This window comes from Erinaceus europaeus, chromosome 2 (assembly GCF_950295315.1).
Source record: "Erinaceus europaeus chromosome 2, mEriEur2.1, whole genome shotgun sequence".
In the NCBI taxonomy this organism is placed as follows: domain Eukaryota; kingdom Metazoa; phylum Chordata; class Mammalia; order Eulipotyphla; family Erinaceidae; genus Erinaceus; species Erinaceus europaeus.
The window spans coordinates 172,072,326-172,092,124 of NC_080163.1; the positions used below are offsets into that span (position 1 = coordinate 172,072,326).

General features: G+C 42.5%; 1 non-coding gene across 1 annotated transcript; it reads right to left on the reverse strand.

Annotated features, from left to right (window-relative positions):
* Positions 1-19,273: 19,273 nt before the first annotated feature.
* Positions 19,274-19,380, reverse strand: LOC132537214 (U6 spliceosomal RNA). Its single transcript, XR_009548676.1, has one exon. It is a non-coding gene; the product is annotated as a U6 spliceosomal RNA (small nuclear RNA).
* Positions 19,381-19,799: the final 419 nt, after the last annotated feature.

Here is a 19,799-nt window from a genome sequence, read left to right on the forward strand (position 1 = left end):
TGGCTCCCAATGGCTCTGATACAGGCAAACACATGTAGCTGCTACGTCCCTTGCAGGTAGGGGCCAGGGGCTTGAACCCGGGTCCTTGTGCATGGTAGCATGTGCAGTTAACCACCAGCACCACCAAAGGGCCCTAAACACAATTTCTCCTCCATTTAGAAGATTTTCTTGCCAACCCAGGAAACTGTCAAAAAGCAGGGCCACTCAGCACCCAGTGACCAGGACAGGCCTCCTGGATCACACAGTCCCACCAATAACAATCAATGATGCTGTTTATACTGCCCAGAACTCATAATATGTTTGTGTGAATGTGCATTTTAACTGTTTTTCTCCACTTCTCTTGGATTTCAGATCAGTTGAGAAGATGGAGCAATGGTATAACGAGCTTTCTGAGTATGTCCTTATTTCATGTATTTCAAATTTTCAAGTTCTCAGAATGCAGAGTCCAAGCAGTCAATGCCCATCCCTCTTGTGACCCTTCTCTTCATGCTGTGATGGGAGCTAACATCAGCCTGCACCATGTATTAAATGGCCCTGACATAAGGGCAGGTTTCTCCATGGGCTGGTTCTCAAAGCAAATGAACCTGCCAGAGCTACAGCCCAGGGAGGTTCTGGCCTGGACTCCAGGCAGGCCTGGAGGATGGGATCTTCAGCCCTGGTCTCAGAGACCTGACACCCCAGACATGTTTTCTGGCATCTGTCTCATTCTCCAGAAATACATTTGCATACTGTTATTCTCATTAAGTCTTGCACGTATCTTAAAAAACTTGACATCTTGAAAAAGCATTGAAAAATGCTGAAATGATTAGCCAAAACACAAGTTTATTTGATAATAGTCTAACAGCTCATTTCTCCTTCTCTCTTTTGGGTCACTGTGGAATCTATTAGCAAAATTTATACCGCCATTCTGGACTACCTGGATATCAACCAAAAGGAGGCAGAACGCACCTGTGTGAGTGTTTCTAAGACTAGAACTTACATTCCAAGTTCCTGCTTTACACAGAAAGTGGTCTAGATATGAGGGAAGAATTCAGCACATACCACCCGAAGGATGTATTTTCCTATTTACACACACTTCTCTATAGACACAATAAAGGGAGCAGACTGGATGCAACCCTCTCTTGCATATACAGAGTGGTCTGCATTGCTCCCTGTGGATTATTTCCTCCTGGAATGGGTGACTCTACTAATTAAAGAAAAAATAACAACCTCACATTTCTTTATGCTACTGGACCAAAAGCAAGCTAGGAGGGACCAGGCAGTGGTGTGCCCAGTAGAGTGCACATTACCGTGCAAGAGGACCTGGGTTCAAGTCCCTGAGACCTACTTGTGGCAGGGGAGCTTCATGAGTGGTGAGGCAGTACTTCAGGTTTCTCTCTCCTTCTCTGCCCCTTTCTCCCCCGTTTCCCTGCTATCAAAGAAAACGAAAAAGAAGAGAATGACAGCCAGGAGCTCTGCGTATCATTTGGTTTCTGGAATTGCAGTACAATAGCTAAGACATTTACTATGGAGAACTAAGACATTCTCTTAACCACATTTTCAGTAGTGACTGAATAATGGTTAATAAGCTTATCCAAGTATACGGGTAGAGTTCCATGCTCACCCCACTCCAAATCCCTGTGTCTCCCATAAGAGATAACTTCATAGTTATCACAAACCTTGAGATACATTGGAGCTTCCATTTAGGGGCAGGGCCTGGAGCTGATTATGCTTAATGAATTGAGGAGGTGAGGGCTAAAGAACTGAGTCATGTGAATTTGAACAAAGTAATTCTGAGTATCTTCTCAAATTTGTAAAGGTACTTTTCATTCAGTTAGAGTCTTTCCATCATGTGACCTCGGATATCTTTTCTTTCCCATCTTAAATCTTTCCCCATTTTCAGATATGGGACACCATATTCTTCCCTTGGAGTTTTTTTGTTTCTTTGTTTTACTATGGATAGATACAGAAAGAAACTGAGAGGGGAGGGGAGATAGAGAAGGAAAGAGACAGAGTCACCTACAGCACTGCTTAACTACTCATGAAGCTGTCCCCCTACAGGTGGGGCCAGGGCTAGAACATGAGACCTTGTCCATGGTAATGTGTGCACTTAACTAGGTGTACTGCCTTGCCTGGCCCTGAGGAGGATTCTTTCTTTCTTTCTTTCTTTCTTTCTTTCTTTCTTTCTTTCTTTCTTTCTTTCTTTCTTTCTTTCTTTTTTTTCCAGAGCACTAATCCGCTTTGGCTTCTGGCTTCGGGTGGTCCTGGGGGTTGTACCTGGGATTTTGGAGCCTCGGGCATGACAGTCACTTTGCATAACCATTATGCTAGGAGATCCCACTATGCTATTCTCATAAGATCCCACTTATTAGACCCATGGATGATGTCTGCATGTCCCTTGGACACTGTGTGCTCTATTTACAATTCTTTACTGCATTAGAACGGGATCATTTTTAATGACCTATCACAAACCAATTCCTCCTTAATTTCTCATCTTCATTAACAGCTTAGTATGTCAATAATAAGGCTTTCTGGCAGGGTAGTGGCACCGAATCCTGGATTCTTGCACTTGGTAAGGTGTGTGCCTAACCAGCTGCAATACCGCCTAGCCCTCTCTTATTTTTCTTCTTCTGCATAATTTGAACATCTGCATCATGTCAGGGTTGGCCTTCACTCTGTAGCATTGATGCCATTTTCCTGCTTCTTCATACATCAGGCAATTCTTCTCCTCTAGTGGGGGGTTATATATTTTTAAATGCATTTGATCAGATAGCTGACATTTTAAATAACAAAGTACTTACTCAACCAGGAGTTACCTATGTATGTATCCCGAGTCTAGAGAGAAAGCAGGAAAAAAGCAAATACCCTTGTCAACACACTTCTAAACATGCACTGAAAATCCAAGAATCACTAAAATCTACAGTGGTGATTCTAAACCACAGTCACCCCCAAGGGGTCAAGTAGCTTTAATACTGGACACAGGGTGCTCCCCCCCCCTCTGTGAGGGAACAGAGCTGCTGGGAAATGTGTTCTTCCACTGCTCACTCCAAAGGCTTATTGTGACCCTGACTTCTTTCTCTTCTAGGAGTCTGAGGAACCTGATCAGGGGTCTGTGAGTTCCAGGATGGAAGAAACCACAGAGCCACCTGCAGGTGAGTGTCAGGGCAATCTAAGAAGAGGCTGACTGGAGTGAGACATTAACTGCAAAGGCTCAGGGAAAATGGTTTCCAGCTTAGCTTCAATACCTTCTGACAGGGAAAAGTGCAGGCAATAGGCCTCCGTGCATTCTACCGACACTGACCAACTCACGGCTCTGTAACAGACTCTGATGATAGTCCTTCTCTACTTCTCTGTGGCAGACAGGGTTGCTCTGTAGAGCTCTTTCTCATGGGGAATTCATTGCATTCCAGGCACAGGAATGTATAAGAGCATCTTCCTCTTTACTTTTTCAACTCTTTTCTTGGGCACATGCTAGGGCAGGGTCTCCTGTCAAATTCATGGACACAGAGACACAGAGACACAGCCTTCTTTGCACAGAAGGTCCAGGAGAAGGCCCATGTGTCATCTTCTACAGTGAGGTGAGTCTCTTTATGGTCAGCCTGGACCTAGATTCAGATTTCTCTACATGTAGGTGGCAAACATCTGCATGAACATGAAGTGGGCCAAATGCCAGCCACTGAGGGGCTTCCACTAGAAGGAGATGATTCCCGCAGCCTTGCATGTGGAGACCAGCTGGGTGCCTGTATATGCTAGGTGCCAGGTCATATCTCCTTCTGAAACAAGCTCATGACATTGAAAATCAATCCAAAGGAGGGGGTGGGGGCAGGATTGGCAGGGACCCAGTAGCCCCACAGAAAAAAATGCACATCTCCAAGGAAGACATAGCTCCATTGCCATGCTCTGGCTACATCCCGTGGTCACGATGGGCTCATCATGACCACTTCAGCCTGAACCTATGCTTGGATTTCTCTCCGTACTAAGGTGAATATCACCATGAAAATGGAATGGCTCCACTGCCGGTGACTCAGGACCAGTCTCAGGAACAGGAAATCTCTGGCTTGGCTTACAGCCACCAGGAGTCCGTCCTTTTGGAGCAGCTATTTGAGGACACCCCAGGTTAGTTCCTCCTCAAGCCCAGACCCCAGGACAGGGCCAGCAGAGGAGAGGGAAATTGAACACTTTGCTGCCAGTGCCATCTCTGTAACCATTTGTCCCCTCCTGAAAACAAGCTCATGACACTGAAAACCAGCCTCACTGGAGAAATGGGATCAGAATATACACCAGAACTAATAGTGACCCAGCATGATAACTTCTACTTCCAAGCTTCTAGAAACCTCTTAAGTTCTCCAATAAAAAGCCATGGCCAGTTATATACACCTTCAAATTCAATCAAAAGTAGGGAGTACAGGTCTCCTTTCTCAAATCCTCAAAGATTTTCCTGCTGATATGCAGGAATCATCTCCTACACTTATAACTGGGTTTGTTTTCTCCGACTGTCCTTCTACAAAGATTTCAGTTAGAAATGGAAGTTCGACCCCTTGGTTCTTCATGTCCTTCATCCTCTCACTGCATGTGCTCTGCTCCCTATGGCCCCTCCTTTGTCCACTGCTAATCCCACTGCTATGTTCACAGGTCTCCAGACTGGGGGTGACTCTACTTTTACCTTGGGCAGCTCTGTAGACAGAGGCCACCACAAGAGCATCTTGGTGGCTGTGGACCAGAGGGATGACACTGTCACCACCCTCCATGATATCGAAAGCATCAGGCAGAGCTCCGTGTTCAATCGTCTGCACGGGGGCCCCTCATGGCCACCTTTGCTGGACCTCACTGCCTCTGAGCTCAGAATTAAATACCTGATGGGTTGTGGGGACAGGGCCACCCATAAGCTGTCACTCTACAACTATGCCCTGAACCACCCCATCATCCCTGTGAACCTGGCAGTGGAGGACATCATGGACTGTGCCACTCTGCTCCACCAGAAGGATAAGGCCAGCAGCACTCAATTCTCCTGCATCATGGCCGTGCTGTGCACCAGCAACCACACAGAGAGTAACAAGGAAGACACGGAGGAGTGAGGCCCTCCATCCTGGTCCCCTGTTCCTGCTAGAGGTATGTGCCTCCTTCCTGACTGATGCCAGTGGTACAAAGGTGACCAGGCTCCTGGACACACCTCATCTACACCATGAGTCTGGATGAGCCTAGGCCATGTGAGATTAATTTGAGCAACCAGTCTGTGTGAGACACAAGGTGTTCTGGCTGATTAAAACAGGGCAAGAGAATCACATCCCAACAATGGCAGGACTTTACTCATTCTCTTGGTGGCAGCACAGTCTGAGAGGAGGCTGCAGAATTTTGCTGTATAGAGAGGAAAGGTTTCTACTATATGCTGACTAGGTTTTAATATATTTAACTTTTGATATTAATTCAATTTACCTAATGGCTAGAGACAGTAATTAAGGTGGGAGGGAGAGACATATGGGGAGAGAAGGAGAGACACCTACAGCGTTGCTTTCCAGCTTCTGAAGCTTCCCCCCTGCAGGTGGGGATAGGGGCAAGAACCCAGGTCCTTGCTCACTGTGGCATGTATGCTCACCAGGTGGGCACCACTTAGCCCTTTCATGTATTTATCTCCAAGGAGACATTCTCCCTTTGACTTATTTCTTCAGGAATAAAGAGTTAGCTAGTATATGTGAATGTGATTTGACTAAACAGCTCTCTGTTTTTCATTTCAGGCATGACAAGAAGACAACCTCCTAATTCCAAGCCAGGAGAGTGACACCTACTAAAAGGAGCAGTGATGGACCAACTCATGTCTCTCTGAGCAGGATCCAGAGAGCCCCCTAGCAACACCCTGCTCAGCTTAAGGGCTAGGGCTCCTCTCAGCACCTTGCCGGGGGCTCCCCTGGCAAATCTGCAGTCAGTGAGGCCACCTGGGTGTCTGCTGGAATGCCAACAGACAGCTTCCCCTTTCTAGAACTGGCCCTTTCTTTTCCCTGTTACTTTATAATATCCAATTGAGATCAATTATTCTCTTAATCCTTTATAGGATTTTGAGTTAGTCCTTAGTCCTGCCATCTATGTGAAAACTTCCTAGTGGAAGAAATGAAGCCCTCTGACTAATGAAGTTCTTTTAAACTTTTTATCTAGTGTGGTCACAGTAAAAAATATCAACATTCTACATCCAGCTCATTTCATTTGAGGCATCTTCCTTGATCCCTTCTTACATCCTGCTTTGAAGGTCTTTTCACAGAAATCTCCCTCTTATTCCTTTCACTGTATGTATGTAGTTATAGAGTCTTTTGCTGTATTTTCTTCTTGTTTGTACTGCCATAATAAATATCACTTCCTCACTCTGTGCCTTATACGACCACTCTCTATGCACAGGGCTCATAGGAAACCTTGGTGGAGTCCTCTGGGCAGCACTGCATTAGTTGAGGTCCCATTGTGTCTGCAGACAGCTAACACCTCAACTGGATCTATTTTCTGTGTGTTGCCTGTTCCCCAAGCTTCCACAGGGTGGCACCTAGATTCTTCAGTGCTGGAAGAAGGGCTCCCATACCATAGCCAGACAGCCACTGGGGTCTCTGCCTGCTTCCCATTTGTCCATGTTCCATGGGCCAGAGCAAGTACATGGCTGAGTCTGCAGTCAGCCCAGGAGGAGACAGTAGCAGAGACTAAAGTTGGCGCACTTCAGACTTCTGGATGGCTGTTACTGTGATCAGCACATTTCACTGCAAAGTTCAAGTGACACTCCTAGTGCCATAGGCCCTCAGCTACTAGCCTTTTACTCCTTAGCCCAGCACTTCCCAGACAGTAGCCAAGTGTGGGAACAAATGGTCATGGAATAGCCACTCATTATGCTGACACTGGCCTCTTTGCACCACATGCAGGTCAGAAGGTCACAGGTCAAAACTGGCTTCCTGGGGAAATGAAGGTCACTGTTCAACCTGACTGCCCTTTCTCTTTTTTGGAAAACTTAGTACTACACTAAGAACTTTAGAAAATATAACACCCGGGATTCGGGCTGTAGCTCAGCGGGTTAAGTGCAGGTGGCACAAAGCACAAGGACTGGCATAAGGATCCCGGTTCGAGCCCTGGCTCCCCACCTGCAGGGGAGTCGCTTCACAGGCGGTGTTGTAGGTCTGCAGGTGTCTATCTTTCTCTCCCCCTCCCTGTCTTCCCCTCCTCTCTCCATTTCTCTCTGTCCTATCCAACAACTATGACATCAATAACTACAACAATAAAACAACAAGGGCAACAAAAGGGAATGAATAAATAAATATAAAATAAAACTAAAAATTAAAAAAAAATTAAAAAAAGAAAAATATAACACCCAATGTCCTTTCAAAGAGAAGTGACATTTTTAAACAAGCAAGTTCACATTTTCCAAAATTAAAAGCACAAACTTTCTAAAATATCAGAGTATGCTTTTGTCAAAATTAAAAATATGAAAACCTGTGTACACTACTACTACACCTGAAAATTATAAAAGTTTAAGATCAGGAGTTGGGCAGTAGCACAGCTGGTAAAGCACAGGTGGCACAAAGCAGGAGGACCTGGGTAAGGATCCCGGTTAGAGCTGCCAGCTCCCTACCTGCAGGGGAGTCGATTCACAAGTGGTGAAGCAGGTCTGCAGGTGTCTATCTTTCCCTTCCCGTCTCTGTCTTCCCCTTGTCTCTCCATTTTTCTCTATCCTATTCGACAAGATCAACAACAATAATAACTAAAACAACTAAACAAGGGCAATAACGGGAATAAATAAATTTTAAAAAGTTTTCACTCTCTGAAAGGCAATAAAAAAAGATAGATACAACAAGTTGGGCAGTAGCGCAACGGGTAATGGGCATGTGGCGTGAAATGCAAGGACTGGCGTAAGGATCCCGTTTCTAGACCCCAGCTACCCACCTGCAGGGGAGTCATTTCACAGGTGGTGAAGCAAGTCTTCAGGTGTCTATCTTTCTCTCCCCCTCTCTGTCTTCCCCTCATCTCTCCTTTTCTCTCTATGCTATCTAATAATGATGACAACAATAAATACAACAACAATAAAAGCAGTAAGAGCAACAAAAGGGAAATAAATATATAAATGAAATTTTTTAAATGCACCATAAAAATCTTTTTTAAAGAAAAATGGAAACAATTATTTCAGTCAGTTCCAAATCACTGAGCACGGGAGTTTTCTTTTATATTTTTCAATAGTGACCCACTTTTTTAAAGCTAATTATAAATACAATCAACATTATAGTTTCTTTTGCACCTCCCTAATAACAAGTGTAATATTTTTATGTATTTATTGACTACCTGTACTTTTTCTGTACCCTATTCATAATATTTGAAAAACTCTAAAGGCCCATGTGTCATTTTATTCTTGATGTTTCATTGTTGTTGCTAATGCTATGGCTTCTGCTCATTAGCTATAGGACTCTATCATCATTATCAGCTGTCTTCATTTAATTTGATTTATTTTATTCATATATAATAAATATATCATTTATGTTATTTTTATTATTGGCTACAGGACTCTAAGATCATCATCAGCTGTCTTTATTTTATTTATTCATTTTGAATGTATGTAGAGACAAAGATGAAGAACCGAGATGCGGAACTGTTCTACTATTTCTAAATCTTTCCCCCATCCCCACCTAGCGAGTGGGGACTGGAGCTGGAACCCAGTCACCAACATGGCAACTTAAGTGCTCTACTGGGTGACACACAAAATGCCCACTTTTCTCAATTTTTAAGAACTTCCCATAGTCTTGAATACTCAGATGGTCTCCAGGCATGTCACTCATCTAACTTCCTTATCTTCCACTGTCCCTGCTGGGGAGCCAGCATAATGGTTTTATATGTCAAAGGCTTCCATGCCTGAGGCTCTGAAGTTCCAGGATCAATTTTCACCTCCACCATAACCCGGAGCTGAGCAGTGCTCTGATCTTTCTCTTTTTGCATCTCTCTCATTAAAAATATAAAAACTTAAGAGTCAGGTGTTAGCGCATCGGGTTAAGTGCACATGACGCAAAGCACAAGGACAGGCATCAGGATCCCGGTTCGAGCCCCAGGCTCCCCACCTGCAGGGGGTTTGCTTCACAGGCTGCGAAGCAGGTCTGCAGGTGTCTATCTTTCTCTCCCCCCTCTGTCTTCCCCTCCTCTCTCCATTTCTCTCTGTTCTTTCCAACAAGGACTACAACAGTAATAACTACAGCAATAAAACCACAAGGGCAACAAAAGGGAATGAATAAATATTAATAAAAAACTTTAAAAAAAATAAATATAAATATAAATATATATATATATATATATATATATATATTTTAGGGTCCAGGCAGTGACACATCTGGTTGAGCCCACATGTTCCAGTGAACAGTCACCCAGGTTGAGGCCTCTGATCTCCAACTGAGGTGGAGAAAGCTTCGAGACTGGTGAAGCATGCCTGCTGGTGCCTCTCTGTCTCTCGCCTTCTCCACCTCCCCCTCCATTCTACATTTCTCTCTGCCCTTTCCAACAATAATAGTCTGTTAAAAACATATATCTGTACTTTAATTTCTAATATTTAATTGTATGCCAAGACATATGCACAGCTATGTTTATATAGCTACATAGTTGGTAAATCAAAATATGCAAGCAACCTAAACACAAACAACTAGGTAACCATATTAGAATGGGGCATGGCTGGTGATGCACACAGCTGGGACTGCTCTTATCATACACAGGGACCTGGGTTTGAGTCCCTGCTTCCCACCAGCAGGAAGGATGTTTAATGAGTGGTGAAGTAGGTTTAGAAGTCCCTCTCTCTCTTTTTTCATTTTTACTTAATTCCCCCTGTCAGGGTAATTGCTTCGGCTCAGTGCCTATGCTACAAATCCACTGCTCCTGGAGGGTACTTTTTCCTTTTGTTGCCCTTGTTGTGTATCTTTGTTGTAGTTATTATTGATTTTTATTTCTGTCATTGTTGTTGGACAGGACAGAGAGAAATTGAGAGGAGGGGAATACAGAGGGGGGAGAGAAAGATATGATTAGTGAAGTAAATGAATAAATCAATCAACAGATTTTTCCTTTTCCTTTTTTTTTGCCTCCAGGGTTATTTATTGCTGGGGCTCAATAAGAATCCACTTTTCCTGGTGGCCTATTTTTTCATTTTATTGGATAATACAGAAATTAAGAGGTGAGAGGGATGGAGAATGATGGACACACTAGCAGACCTACTTAGACTTCTGTGAAGTGACCCCCCTGAAGGTAGGGAGTGGGGTTTGAAACTTGAACCTTGTATTGGTCCTTGTTCTCAGTACTATGTGTGCTTAACCAGGTACACCGCCAGCCCATTCAATATACATATTTAAAAATATTTTATTATCTTTATATATTTATTTATGGGATAGAGACAGCCAAAATTGAGAGAGAAGGGGGTGATAGGGAGGGAGACACCTTCAGCACAGCTTCACCACTCATGAAGCTTTCCCCCTACAGGTGGGGACCAGGGGCTTGAACCTGTGTCCTTTAGCATTGTAACATGTGCTCTCAACTAGGTGAGCCACCACCCAGCCTCTCTCTCAAAACATTTTTTTTCAAGACAGCACTTCTTTGTGAAAAAAAAAAATAGATAGGAGACTTCACCTCTCTGGCTAACAACACCATCAAGTGTGGTTAGAGGTGCAGAGGTGCAGGTCTGAGGCTTGTTTTTCTTCCCTGAGAACATGTAGCTGAAAACATGGAAAATGGGATGAAAAAGACACTGGGAACAGGTGAGTTTGGGACAGGGGTATTGATGCCTTTACATTGTGCAATGCCTGGTTTCTACTTTCATTATTTTAATAAATCATTTCACCTAAAACAAATTACACTGTGATGACAAAACAAACAGAAAGACCCAGCAACTATATTGTTCCCCAGATGTACAAATTATTATATTATTGACAACAACAACAACAATAAAACAACCGTAAACTAGGTGTTCATAAAGTAAGACTCATCCTGCTAAAAGGTATTTTATGCAATTTTCATTCTTGGTGCAAAATCTTTCTTCTTAAGATAGAGACAAAAAACAGAGGGGCAAACAGACAAATAGACAGGGAGAGAGAGAGAGAGAGAGCCAAAGCTTTTTTCATCGTGGAGGGTCTGGGCTTGAAGCTTTGTCATAAAAAAGCAATGAAGTGCACTAAGACAGCTTTTTGCCCTTCCTCTGATGCAAAATCTTATCAAATCATTTTTTTTCTTTAGTAGGCATATTAGAAACATAACATGTAAGCATGGGGGAATAGGAAGCTGGAGAATTACAAAAAAAAATTTAGCTCTGACCATCAACATCCAGTCAGTATGTGGGAAGTAAGTCAGGGTGGAGTGAGGTTAGAGCCACATTCTAGCTGAGTCAAATCCACTTCAGCCCAGGCTATGCTCAGAGTCCCTTTCACCCCCTCCCAATAGTCCCTGTGCATTGGAGTCCCCAGTACAGGTATGGATTGACAGGCCTGGCAGTGCATCTGCTCCCAGGGTTGCCAGGATACTGGACACACCCTGGGGTGGGGAAGGCCTCCTCCCAGGTCCTAAAGGCCATGCTCAAATGAGAGAACAATGCACCTACAGAGAAGCTCATGCAGGACAGGCTCTGGGCACTCAGCATAGGAGCCACTGTCACCATACACAGGTGGGGACCTCCAGCCGGTGGGCAACAGGAGATAATGCAAACAATATTCTTCATAAGAATGCAGCTGTCTCTAGGAAGAGCCAGCTTGTTGGGGACCCTGAAACTATAATGTCTCATCACTTATGTGACCCATTTCTCTCGTACTGGCAGCTATGTATTAAAACTAGTTATGATACAAATTCTTTGTCATCTTTGTAGTTCTGTTTCCAGCGTTCACAGTGTTTTGGACACATCAGGGTAAACTCAGACAGTGGTCAACAGGGCCCTTTAGGTTAAAAATAAGCCTGTCTTATTTGATACCCCTGAATTATGCCTACATCCTTGGCATAAGGTCAGAATTTGAAAAGTAAACAGAGAATCTGATATAGTCACTAAAATGGAGATAACAAGTCTGATATAGAACAGTTAAGATGAGGAGAGAGACCATTCTACTGTGTATGCCCTTAAGATGTTTATACTTGACATAGCTACATGTATACACAGCCAATATATAAGGAAAAGAGCTGCCAGTGCAGAACACATACAGGGCAGACTCTTTTTTTTGTGTGTGTGTGTGTGTGTCCAGGGTTATAGCTGGGTTCAGTGCCTACATTATGAATCCACTGCTCCTGAAGGCTATTTTTTCCTTTTGGTGCCATTGTTGTTAGTGCTGCCATTGTTGTTGGCTAGGAAAGAGAGAAATGGAGAGAGGAGGGGAAGACAGAGACAGGGAGAGAAAGATAGATACCTGCAGACCTGCTGCACCGCCTGTGAAGTGACCCCCTGCAGGTGGGGAGCTGGGGGCTAGAACCAGGATCTTCACTCAGTCCTTGAGCTTTGCACGACATGCGCTTAAACAGGGCAGAATCTTGTAAGTAGTACACCATGTGCCTGCCAATATTCATTATAGAGCTCAGGCTCCTGGCATCTGGTCCTTAAACCCAACACTATTCTACAATACCAGTTACTATTGAGGGCATAGGAATAATTAGAACAATGTGAACAAGAAAACTGGGATACGGTGCAGTGGAATAAGTGCTAGACTCTTGAGAATGAAGTCCTAAATTCAATCCCCAGCACTGCATATACAGAACGATGCTCCAGTTCTCTCTCTTCCTCATATTAACAAATAAGTAAATTTTGGGGACTGGGCTGTGGTGCACCAGGTTATGCACATATATAACCATGTGCAAGGTTCTGGGTTCAAAGCCCTGCTCTACACCTACAAGAGGGACACTTCCCAAGCAGTGAACCAGGTCTTTCTTCCTTTTTCTCTCCATCTTTCTCAATTTCTCTTTCCTATAATATCAAATAGAAAGAAAGAAAAGTAAGTCTAACAAAACAATGTGTCTAAATGGTCCTGCTAAATTATTGCTAGCCAATTAAATTTTTATACTTATTTATTTTCCCTTTTCTTGCCCTTGTTTTTGATTGTTGTTCTAGTTATTATTGTTGTCGCAATTGATGTCGGCTTTGTTATATAGGACAGAGAGAAATGGAGAAAGGAGGGGAAGACAGAGAGAGGGAGAGAAGGATAGACACCTGCAGACCTGCTTCACCGCCTATGAAGCAACCCCCTGCAGGTGGGGATCCAGGTGCTCCAACCAGGAACCTTACACTGGTCCTTGTGCTTTGCGCCATGTGTGCTTAACCCGATGTGCTACCACCAGGCCCCGAAATTTGATTCCTTAATAAATCAATGATACAGTAAGCACATTCTGTAATATTACCTTAATATCTTGGACTTCATATCCTACCCTGTGGTCAGTGACACTATTCTGGGTGAAATTGTAGGTCTGAATTCTTTCTGACTGGGTTCTTGTTCCAACCTGTGCAGACATAGAAAGGAATTCACATTTTAACATAATTACTATCTTTACTACAATGGAAAAGGCACCCGCAAATTCTTTTCTAAGGATTTCTACTTCTGAAGGTCAGGCACATACATTGACAAAGAGCAAGAGTGGCAGGAATTTAATTGTTTAAGACTCTTGTTATCTCAGGTTTACTTATGGAGTAAGAGTGTTTCTTTTTTTTTTTTCTTCCTACACTACAAATCCACTGCTCCTGCAGGCCATCACCCCCTACCACGCCTTTTGTTGTTCTTTTTGTTTATCATTGTTGCTGGATATGACAGAGAAATTGAGGGTGGGGGGGAGACAAGGAGTAGGAGAGAAATACAGACACCTGCAGTCCTGCTTCACTGCTTGTGAAGTGATATCCCTGCGGGTCGGGAGCTCAAACTGGGATCCCAACCCCTATCCTTGAGCTTTGTTCCATGTACGCTTAACCCGCTCGCTGCACTACCACCCAGCCCCCAATAGTGCTTCTTCAGTAGTTCCAATTCCAATCAAAGCCAAATTATCAGTGGTCTGGGAGGAAGAGGCAGAGTGGATAAAGTACAGGATTCTCAGGCATGAGGTCCCAAGTTCAATCCCCAGTGCCACATATACCAGAGTAACGTGCTGATCCTCCCTACTACTCTCTCTCTCATTAATGAATAAATAAGATCTTTAGGACAAAACAAAACTATCTCTGAAGATGGGTAGGTTGCACCATGGAAGAAATTAGAGCTTCTAAATTTTAGGTCCTGAGTCCAATCCCAAACATGCATATGCTAGAGTGCTGCTTCTGAGCCTCTCAACCCCCTTCTGTAATTCATGAAATTAAAAGAATTAAAAAACTGTATTTTACCCTCATCAGTCCGTTCTCCAGCAATTTTACTAATGTGTTAACTCAAATTTCTTCCTCAAGCTATTTCTATTCAGGATTTGTATCATAACTGTCTAAAGAGAAAATTGGTTTAAAGGTCATTTTTATGAAATTTTTTATGGAAATTAAGATACTTTAAAACTCAAGTTTTAAAATAAAACATATTATTACAAAAATTTATTACAACTCCCTGTGGGTTCAGAAATAAATAGCTCTGCCAAAACCATACTGCAAAGTACAAGGACCAGCGGAAGGATCCTGGTTCTGGCCCCAGCTCCCTGGACCTGCAGGAAAGGTACTTCACAAGCAGTGAAGCAGGTCTGCAGGTATCTGTCTTTCTCTCTCCCCTCTGTCTTCCCCTGCTATCTCCATTTCTCTCTGTCCTATCCAACAACAACAACATCAATAACTACAACAATGTTAAACAAGGGCAACTAAAAAGGGAAAATAAATTAATTCATTTAAAAACACCATACTGTAATATTTTCTACTGAGAGAGTCTAAGGTCGAGGGTCAGGAAAGGGTTTTTCCCCCACTTCATTTTTCTCTATTTCCTAGATTTTGAATTACATATGTATGTAGTTTTATTCAAATGTATAAGTTCTACTAAAGTGTATGTATCATTTAAATAAGCAAAGTATGTATACTCTTGTTCTCTTCAGATTGTATAAATCTTTTGCCTCTTAAGGAAGCAAAGTATCATAATATTTTAAATTATAAAAAATAAAGGCTGCCGCTGTCTGGGAGGTTGTGCAGAAGATAAAGCTTTGGGGTTCTTATGTGTGAGGTATCAAGATTGATCTCCGGCATCAGATGTGTCAGAGTGATGCTGCGGTTCTCCTTCTTCCTCTCCCCTAATTTTATCACTAATAAATAAATCTTTAAAAACAAAAGTAAAACCTGAATGGGGTTGAAAGAGAATTTGGGGGTTGGAAGGCCAAAACAGCCATGTTTTTGAGTTATTTGCAGTAAACCTTGTAGCATTTTAGGAAAAGTGGGCTGCATAACAGTAAGCATTATAATAACTGTCACAAGTCACTTTGATTTAGATATCTTAGTTTTCCCTACTTTTGGCCGTTCCACTTTCCTACCCTTGTTTTAGCCTGCAGTAGTGTAAATGAGTGCAAATGATATATTAATCCCTTGCCTGAGATGGTCTCCGATTGCAAAGGAGCATCAGTAGGTAGACTTGAAGCTAGGAATTTGGATTTCCAAACCACTACTTCTTAGCAAACCCCTTCTGGCACAGACACAGAGAGCCTAAACATTCAAGTTATTTCTTATTCACAGTGGAGTATATTTTCTCTATGTCCTGAGATATTTTTACTTGGTCAAGAATAATGAAAAAACATTTTTAATATAAAGAAACCTTTTTAAAAGTTTTTTTTTTCTTTTTGCTTGGTAAGAGAGAAACAGAGATGGAAAGGGGAGATAGAGTGGAAAAAGAAAGTGAGACAAATTTAGATAGTGTTTCACTGCCTGTGAAGCTTCCACCTGCAAGTGGGGATCAGGGGCTTGAACCTTGGTCCTCTCACACTATATAACATGTGCCTCACAAAGTGACCTTTAAAAAAAGATGTATATATTGATGTATTTTAGTACACCAGAGTTTCATACTTACATAATTCTACTGTTGCCAACAGTTATTTTCTCCTTTTAAATTTAAAATGAAAAAATGGGGTCCAGGAGGTGGTGTAAGCAGTGGAGTGCACATGTAACAATGCACAAGGACTAAGGTTCAAGCCCAAGATCCAACCAGCTGAGGAGAAGCTTCACAAGTGGTAAGGCAGCGCTGCAGATGTCTCTCTGTGTCTCCCCCTCTACATCTTCTTTTCCCTCTCAATTTCTGTCCAGGAAATAATTAATGAATAAAATATACAGGGGGCCAGCTGTGGTGCATCTGGTTAAGCACACAAATTACAGTGCATAAGGAACCAGGTTCAAGCCCTTGGTCCCCAGCTGCAGGGGGTAGGGGAAGCTTCACAAGTGGTAAAGCAAGGCTATAGGTGTTTCTCTGTCTCTCTCCTGTTCTATCTCCCCCTACCCTCCCTATTTCTCTGTCTCTGTCCAATAATAAATAAATATATTAATATATATAAAAGAAATTTGACTTTAAAAATGAAATAGAAAAAGTGGGAGAAAGAGCATGTGAGAAACATCACAGTACCTGCCATCATGCCTGGTGCTCCCATGTTGTGTTAGGGCTCAACACCAGGTCTGCAAGCATGGTGATGTGATGTGCACTGTATTGGGAGAGCAAGCTCTGGACCCCTTCATTTATTTATTTTTATGGATAGAGCACCACTCAGAACTTCTGTATGCTGGGGATCAATCTTGGGGCCTTATGCATGTGCAGTATGCAATTTACCAATAAGCTACCTCTCAGTTCAATGCTTACAATTTTGAGATAAAGACCTAAGCACAGATCTACTATCCACTGAACTTGGCTTGCTGTGTCTGTGTTACTGTTCAGTGGTGCCAGGAATCAAGCCCAGGGACTCCCATATGTAAGGCATGTGCACAATGACTCTTCGAACAGTTGTTAAGTGATTCTACTAAATAAATCTTATCTGCAGTGTCCTGAGAGGTGGTGCAGTGAATAAGACATTAGACTCTCAAGCATGAAGTGCTGAGTTTAATCTCTGGCATTCCATAGGTCACAGTGATGCTCTGGTTCTTCCCTCACACCTTCTCATTAATAAATCTTTTTTTTTCCTTTCCATTTTGTTGCACTTGTTGTTTTATCATTATTATGGTTATTATTATTGTTATTGATGTCATTGTGGATAGGACAGACAGAAATTGAGAGAGGAGGGGAAGATAGAGGGTGGGAGAAAGATAAGACATCTGCAAACCTGATTCACCACTTATGAAGAGACAACCTGCAGGTGGGGAGCCAGGAACTCAACCCAGGTTCCTTGCACCAGTCCTTGTGATTTGCATCACCTTCACTCAACCTCCTGCACTACCACCTGACCCCCACCTTTCTTTTTTTCTTTTATTTATTTTCTTTTATTTTATTTCTTTTATTTTTATTTATTATTTATTTTATTTACCTGCATTCTTCTGGTATTTTGCTGTCGACACGACTTTCTCTATAATCTCCTGGTAAAGCCTATCTCGAAGCACATGCAGAGCGATTTCTTTGTTTTTTTATCTGGGAGCGTCCTTGCTGGCATTCAACTACAAGCCCTGGAAAATTACCACGACCAAAGACAGATGGGAGTTCCCACAAGGCAAACTAAAACAGAACCACGATATTTAAGACAAGCAAACATGAATCAGGAAATTACTACAAAAGGTTAAGAACATTTTAGATTTAACAGGCTTTAGAAATGATACCTAAGGGAGGCAGAAGGTAGCACAGTGGGCTAAGCCCACATGGCACAAAGAGCAAGGACCGTTTAGGATCCTGGTTCAAGCCCCCTGCTCCCCACCTGCAGTGGAGTCACTTCACAGGTAGTAAAGCAGGTCTGCAGGTGTCTCTCTGTCTCTATTCCTCTCTATCTCCCCCTTCTCTCTCAATTTCTCTTTGTCGCTATCCAATAACAACAAAAAAAAAAGGAAGAAAGAAAAGAAATGATACATAGATTGCTATATGGGAAAACTGGGAATTGTTATGCAAATACAAACTATTGTATTTAATGTGGAATGTAAAACATTAATTCCCCAATAAAGAAATTAAAAAGAAAAAGAGAGAAAGAAAGGAAGAAATGATACCGAGCTTAAGATGTAATAACTGTTGACTCACCTGTAAAGAAGGAAGCTTCACAGGCGGTTAAGCAGTGCTGTTGGTGTCTTTCTCTCTACCTCCCCCTACGATCTCAGTTTCTCTGTCTTTATTCAATAAACAAGTAAAGTAAAATAAATCTTGAAAAAATACTTGTAAATGGTTGCTCTGATACTGATATCTTGAGGTGTTTCCTATATGAAGGCTGAATGTAGCAACACCTATGGATGAGGATGATTCTTTCTCCAAGTTCTGCCTCCCAATCCCACCCCAGCACATTCATTTACTTTCAAAGATCAACATACAGCAGGGTATTGTGACCCAAATTTAGATACACACATTGTCTGTCTCAAGGAGAACTAAATCAGCTTGACCCACTTCAATCATCAATACAGAGATGTTGAAAATAACATGTTTATATAGAGAGACCAATGCAAAGAAGCTACCCAGTGGCTTAAAAAATTATAGTGACTGTTCTTTCCTTTGCCTTGGTTCTAAATTTGTTGAATTTGGATTTTAAATGGGCCTGGCCTACTGTTGAATCCAGTTACCCGCCTAAATCTAGGTGCAGGTTGTCTGTTTCTTAAAAAGAAAACATAGCATAGCATGTGGCTGGGGGTCTGATCCTGCACACTGCAAGTGAAAACACAGGCAGGCAATGGGCGGGACTCCTTGCATAGAGGAGCAGTGCTTTGCATGTCTCCCTCTCTTAAAGGATACAGAATGGAGACTGGCAGGGAGGCCTCTCAGCTGTCCCATGCAGGTGCAAGGTTCTGGGTGGGATTGACCCCCAGGTGCAATATTTGAGAAAAAAATTTTAAAAGACTTTGTATTATTTAAAATATGTACAGTTAAGAGAAGAATATTACCATGATTTTATTCAAAAATGCCAATCTGCAGTCCTGGAGGCTGGCAGAGTGGTTGGAGTTTTGGACTCAAGCATGAGGTCCTGAATTCTACCTCCAGCATCACATGTTCCAGACTGATGCTATAGTGTTTTTCCTCTCTCTCTCTCTCTCATTCTCTCTCTCTCTCCTCCCTTTCTCCCTCACTGATTAATAAATCTTTTAAAAAAGTTTCAGCATATGTAGAACCAGAGTTCAGACAGACCTGGGATCCCACACATACAAATCCAGATCTCTTGCCACTGAACTGCCTCCCAGGTTGCATTAACTGGCTCTTTAAAAGATTATAATTATTTATATGTGTGTACATATATTTTATAATCCTTGTTTTGAAAAAATATGGTATGCCTCATGAATCTGTGTGTAATCCTTGAGCAGGGGCCATGCTAATCTTCTATGTATCATGCCAATTTTAGTATATGTACTACGGAAGCTAGGACTATATTATAATCTTATTTAAAAAGTGTTAAGAGATGGAGACAGTTGGAGTCAGGCAGTGGCACAGCGGGTTAAGCACACATGGCGCAAAGCTCATGGACCAGAGGAAAGATCGTGGTTCTAGCCCCTGGCTCCCCACCTGCCCGGGAGTCCCTTCACAGGTGGTGAAGCAGGTCTGCAGGTGTCTGTCTTTCTCTCCCCCTCTATGTCTTCCCCTCTTCTCTCCATTTCTCTCTGTCCTATCCAACAACAACGACATTAATCACCACACAATGTTAAGCAACAAGGGCAACAAAATGGAAAAATAAATAAAAATAAACAAGAGGTGAAAAGAATAGACAAGAAAAAAAAGAAAGGGAGACAATGAGACCTTGGTGGCAACAACAACAACAAAAATAAAATAACCTATTTATACTTTAGA